At 40.6% G+C, this 6,856-nt stretch overlaps 1 pseudogene; it reads right to left on the bottom strand.

Moving 5' to 3' along the window:
* LOC102763895 overlaps positions 1–3,068 on the bottom strand; it is a 3,563-nt pseudogene extending 495 nt beyond the window's left edge.
* Between the last annotated feature and the right edge of the window lie 3,788 nt (positions 3,069–6,856).

The raw sequence follows: 6,856 nt of genomic DNA, 5'->3' as shown, positions 1-6,856 counted from the left end.
CTGATGGCGAATGGGGAATTGGGGGGGGGGGGTGGCCGGGGGCAGGGCCAGCTGCGGGCAGCTGGGGAAGATGGCCCTGATTGCAGGCCAGGCTTAGGGTTTGTACCCGCACACGAATTTCGTGCATCGGGCCTTTAGTTTTCAATAAAATCTCTTTTAATGTAACAGTTAAACCGCTGGTCTGAACCACTGGTTCCTGGGGGTAAAAACTGAGTCCCAGAACATTTTGCTGCCTTGATCCTGCAGCCGCAACACCTCAGTGGTTTTGGTGGGCATTGCATAACTTTCCTCCACCTTAATGGAGAGGTGGTTGCAGAGATTGTGAACATATTGGTCATAATTCTCTGCTAGGGCCATGCTGTGTGCAATCATGTGAATGTTTAAAGCCCCATATTCATAATCTGTCCCCAGATTAATGGGTCTCGTTTCACTTTTCCCTTCTTTTTCTTGGGCTCTTGTGCTCTATTAGATGCTTGTAGCTTCCAATGCCATGGGCTTAATCTTGTATTGCCTACTGGGCCTCAGCAGGGTGCCACCTGCAGAGCAGAGGGGATTGTCTCCTGAGGTTTCAAACCTTAAGCGGGGGAAGGCTTGCTGGAAAATGATATCATTCCTCAAACACAGCGCTTTCCCAGAGGTCCTTGTGCCCTTCCTGCTGTGGCCTGTTATGGTGCAAGTTGAAGACTGGCCCAAGCAGCTGCAGTCCCTGGGAGACTAAACCCTGGATTGCTGAAAACACTGCATTTGACTTTTTTTTTTTAAGTACAACTAATTTTATAAATAGTGTGCATAGAAAAAAGGGGACACAGAAAAAAATTCAATGCTAATAATGATTATTTCTGAGAGGTCAGATTGTGGGAGATTTTATTTCTTTCTGTGCAACTTTCTGTATTCTTTATTATTTTTAAAAATCTTTACTGTTGAAAGTATTACATATGTCCCCTTTTTCCCCCCATTGACCTCTTCTACCCAGCCTTCAACCCCCTCCCCCTCCTGCCCCAGGCCTTCACCACCCCATTGTCTGTGTCCATGGGTTATGCATATATGCATACAAGTTCTTTGGTCGATCTCTTCTCACTCTCCCTCGCCTTCCCTCTGATATTCCACAGGTTGTTCCATGCTTCTATGTCTCTGCGATTGACACTTGAGTAACACTGGGGTGAGGGGCACAAATCCCCATGCAGTAGAAGTTCCAAGTATGACTTTGACTTTATAGTTCGCCCTTCACATCCATGGATTCAACCAAACTGCAAGTTGAAATAAGTATTTTCCATCTGCAGTTGGGAATGTGAAAATACTGTTTGTGATCAGCGGTTGGTTGAATCTGTGGTTATGAAACTGAAGATAGGAAGGTGCGTTATAGCAAAGGTGGAAATTTATTGAAGAACAAGTACAGATTCCCACATGGTGAAGGGAAAAGAACATCACAGATTCCCACGTGGGGAGGGGGAAGAGTCCCACTGAGTCCCTGTTTCCATGGATTGTAAAGGCTGTTGATCTTTACGCCTTGATATCCCCTCTGATTGATCACTATTTTCTTGGACTGGTTACTATAGTAACTCCTGAGCTCAAAGGTTGAACCTCACATGGGACAAGTGAGGTCTTCCTCTCCTCCTTCCTTATTGTTCTCCTATTTCCTTTGGGCTTTCTTCTCCTTCTGGATGAAGGGCTTCCTTCCCTTTATTTTGTAAATATAGACCTTTTGCTGTTCCCAGCTCCCTCATTCTATGGAAATGTACCTGTTGCAGCTTTTCAGCTCCCCTATTCTATGGAAATGTACCTTCTGCTGGTCTGCAGCCCTGTGCTTTCTCCATGGTCCCCGTAATTTCTAAAATTTTCTAAACCTGTCTTTTTCACCCCAAAAAATTCCTGTTTCACTTGGCTCAGCCTTCTGCCTTTTAGAGTCATCCCAGTTACGGTATTGTATGTTCCTTTTTATTGCTTGTGCTTGTATCATAGTTCATTAATTCACCTATTGAAAGACATTTGTGTTATTTTAGTGAATATGAATAGACTCGCTAACCATACTGTGCACAGTTTTTGTGGGTGAGGATGAGGTTATTGGATAGGGTGGACTCCTAATCCTATGTGACCAGTATCTTATAAAAAAGGAAAATTTGGACAGAGACACACAGGGAGAATCTCATATAAAGAGACTGAACGCCAAGGAATGTCAAAGACTGCCAGCAAACCCCCAGAAATTAGGAGAAAAGCTTGACACAGGTTTCCTTTTATAACCAATGGGAGGAACCAACACTGCCAATACCTTAATTTCAGACTTCTAGGCTCCATAACTGTGAGATGATAAATTTCTACTGCTTCAGTCACCCATTTTGTGTTAGTTTGTTATGGTAGCCTAAGGAAAATATTACAGAACTATTGATATCTGTAACTATAATTATAGATATTTATATATCTTCTTTCAGTTATGTAAGGCATTGTTTTATGTGTCTTGAAGGTCTGTTATTACATACTAGTGGCCCGGTGCACTAAGTCATGCACATTGAAAGGAAATTCATTAGGAGAAGTATTTTAATATCGCTATTCGTCCTTTCTCTATAATAGAAGTGTCAGAGATGAAAGAAAATTAGTAAAATGTACATGAAAATAATGTATAAATTGGTTAATAAATAAACGATAACAACATGATATAACAATGAATATTTTCCATGACATTTTTACTGTCAGAATCTTTGTTTATCCTTAATTTATAAAAATATGTCAGTATTCTGGACAATTTATATCATTTGGACAAATTTTGCCTCTGCTGCATCAAGTAAATTTTCCATCAGATGGTTTTTCACCAGAGAAATTTAGAGATAGGCAAAATTGACATGTAACAGTCATTCCACCACAACTGTGTTAGATAATTGCATCCTGATTTACCTCATTTTTGCTATAAAGGCAGTTTCTACCAGTATTGGTAGTACTTGCCAATGATTGTTTTTCAGACATATTTTGTTGACAATTTCAGCTTCAGAATGTCAACAAGAACGTGCCGTCATTACCTGGTGCCAACAGCCACCTTTTATGGGCTGGGTTGGGCTGTGGGCTGCATTTTGCGCCATGGCAGCATAGGCTATGATTTGGTTGGCTGTTGCTCCAAGTGGTGGTGGGGCCTGTGTCCCACTTGGGGGAAACGAGTGTTGCTTTGTTAGCACCAGGCACCAGGTCCGTACTGCCGTTTCTCTGTGCGTGTCTGCTCCCTGGTGATCAGTGCATGTCATAGTGACCAGTTGGACAGTGGGAAGGACACTTAGCATAGTAGCCCTTTATATACATAGATAAGCACATTTAGAGTTGTTATATCTTCTTACTGAATTAACCCCGGTTGCATCTAAGTGTTGAACTGCTTCTCTCACTAATTGGCCAGTCTGGGGCCTGGGCTATGATCTAACTCAGGGGGTGGGCAAACTTTTTGACTCGAGGGCCACAATGGGTTCTTAAACTGGACCGGAGGGCCGGAAACAAAAGCATAGATGGAGTGTTTGTGTGAACTACTATAAATTCAAAGTAAACATCATTATATAAACGGATACGGGGTACGGTCTTTTTTTTTTTTTAGTTTTATTCATTTCAAACGGGCCAGATTCGGCCCACGGGCCGTAGTTTGCCCATGGCTGAAACTGGTACTTGACTGCTCACATATTTCATTATGCTGACTAGGATCAGATCCATTTGTTCCTAGTGTGAAGGTGAGCTCAGGAGTTTATAAAAAAACTTTATAGGATTGCTTTTCTGAGCTTCTCCCCATGATCTCCACAGTACTCTCTAGGTCTCTGGGATTCCCCTCTTTGATCCTCTGACAAATAATCTGAGGATTTGGTTTCCCTGCTCTGCTGTGCCCACCTCTAGGCCCGGAGAGACAATGGAAGAGTTTGAAAGCATCAGAGTTTGCTACTTCCTGGGGATCACAGCTCCTTTAATCACAGAGGAATATTCCTCTCCTTAGTCATGGTCCTCCTGAGCCTCTATTGCTGCTGCAGTTACTGACATCACAAGATTGCTCAGAGGCTAGTGTACAATAGATTGATGACTTTCCTTTTAAATGGAAGAAAGAAAAGACAAAACAAAACAAAAATTAGGGATATCTACATGAGTCATGAGGCATTTCCTTTCCTACTCTTCAAACCAGAACTAGAAGCCTTCTCCTGGACTCCCCTTGAGTCTAGTACCCACTCTATCCTTAGGTTAAATTAAAATTGAAGATAACAGTTTTTTTGTGTGTGTGTGGGGGGGTTTCCCAGTGGTTAGAGTGTCATATTTGATACAGGTTAAGGGCATGTACCTCAGTGGCAGGCTCCATCTGTGATCCGTGATGGGAGGCAACCAACCAATGAGTCTCTCTCATATTGAAGTTTCTCTCTCTCTCTTTCTTCCTCTCCCTCCCAGTCTCTCTAAAAATCAAGAGAGAAAATATTTTTAAAAAATGATTGGGTTGGAAAATACGAAAGGAAAACTAAAATGGTAATCTCACTGTCAGAACATTGATAATTTTTTAGTTATCAAATAGCAGCTCTCTCTATACATGTATGCAGGTTTTATTTTTCTGTGTCATGGGCATATGCTTACACCACATTACCTGGAAAAAGAACACCAGTAGACTCTTCTTTAACCCAATTGTGTCACTGTATATTCTTTAAATATTTCCTGGGAGGCAGTAGAGTGATTTTTATGTACATTAGTTTCTAAGCCAGACTGACTCAGCTCAACTCTTAACTCTACTATTTATTGCTATAGACCATGTACAGATTATTTAAACTCGTTCTGATTGTCTTATCCTCTTTTTATTTTTTAAAAAAATATATTTTATTGATTTTTCACAGAGAGGAAAGGAGAGGGATAGAGAGTTAGAAATATCGATGAGAGAGAAACATCGATCAGCTGCCTCCTGCACACCTCCTACTGGGGATGTGCCCGCAACCAAGGTACATGCCCTTGGCCGGAATTGAACCTGGGACCTTTCAGTCTGCAGGCCGACGGTCTATCCACTGAGCCAAACCAGTAGGGGCATTATCCTCTTTTTAGAAGTTACAATGATAATAATAGTATCTTCCTTTCAGTAAGTTACTTATAGTTTATACACGGAAGTGCTTAGCACATAGGGAGCATCATATAAGCTCTAAATGTAGTGTGAATAAAAATGTAGTTTCTAACTCACTGTTTTTATTGTATAACGTGAAGAATACCTACTAAGCCATAGTAGAAATATTAGGATATATGTGAAATCACTGTGTTCATTTCAGACTTTGTAAAAATGCAGATTATCTCTTTCTAGCCTAGATGACCAGTTTTCTCTTATCCTCACTATTTCCTTCAGTGCATGATCTCAGATTGTCCTGTGAAGATGCAGACTCATGACCTGGTCTGACCACTGTAGCAATTAAATCACATGATCAGAAAGCTAATTCCATAGCACTTTGAGAAAGTTATTAATTGTTGATGTATATATTTCTGAGAAAGTCAAATATTGGGCAAAGGGCACAGGCTGATAGTCATTCATCAGCCAGGATTCAAAGGGAAACTTAAAACCAAGCTTCCTCAGGATGAAGATAACAATCAGAAAACTGATGCTATGATGTGGGGGTTGGGGAAGAACAGACCATCTCTCACTTTTCCTCCTCTACTTAGGATAGGTCATTAAGAGGTTGCAGAGAATTATTACATATTTTCCCCCAATAATATTCACAAAATTTAAGACAACAATAAAAATGGAACATACTTTTATACCTGATGCCCAGACAAAACAAGAACATAACATAATTCTTTTTGGAGGATATTGTTAATGGTGTCTAGCTTAGAGGAAAGATTATAGTGGTTTTAGAAACGTTTATGGACTCTGATCAAAAGTCAGAGTATTGTGTGTGTGTGTGTGTGTGTGTGTGTGTATGTGTGTGTGTGTGTGTGTGTGTGTGACATTATTAGTTCAATGTGTGAGATCGTATTTGTTTCAGAGCAATTTGTTGTTCAGTGAGATAAGTGGGTAAAGTAACTAGTTATTTATTTACTTACTTTTTTGAAGACTAAAGGAACCTTGATATGTAAAAACAATGTTTCAGGTAATAGCTGAGTAAGACATTTCTAAGGAAAGGCATCACTGTGTGTTCTATACCTGGAATACCAGTTTTTCAGTAACTGCTATATGTGAACACTCTAAAATGATGTTATAAGTATTTAACAATCATTGAAATGTATAGTGTATTAATAAACTTAATACCTGAACATTTTGATTTAAAATCGGAAACAAAAGAAACTTTGGACTCATGTGTTTCAAAACAAGACCCCAGCTAGCTTAAACAGAAAAGAAATTAAATGTTGGTTCTCAAGCAACAGAACATCCAGAGGCACGACTAGTCTTGGCATGACCAGAATCAGAACTCGGTGACAGTGTCATGAACAGGGATCATTTCCTCTCTGAGAGTCTCCGGCTCCGTGTGGCAGTGGGTACGAAGAATGTGTGTGTTTTGGGGGTGGGAGGGCAAGTGGAGCAGTCTACCCTCAATGGAAGGCTCTTCTATCGTTGACGTTGTTTAGAATTGCCAGTGAACTGTGATGATAAAAGTCACTTTTAAAGTAAGTTTTAGTATTATCTTAAGTCTCTGCATACAATGCCTGAACGCAGGGTGACAACCCCTGGCTCTCACAATTTCAACATTATATGAAAGAAAGGTAGTGTCAGCAATTCCATCCCCAGTATTCTTTTTTTTTAAGTGAAAATTAAACATAATGTGATCTTTCATTAGAGAGCACACTTTACACTGAGCAGATTATGGCTGGTTATCAGGCAGTGGAGAGGAAGACCTGCTACAGGGGAAGTGGTGGAGGAGATGGGGGTGGGGACAGCAGTGTCCAGTGT

This window comes from Myotis davidii, unplaced genomic scaffold (assembly GCF_000327345.1).
Source record: "Myotis davidii unplaced genomic scaffold, ASM32734v1 scaffold140, whole genome shotgun sequence".
NCBI lineage: Eukaryota > Metazoa > Chordata > Mammalia > Chiroptera > Vespertilionidae > Myotis > Myotis davidii.
This window is presented reverse-complemented; position numbering and strand designations above follow the sequence as displayed.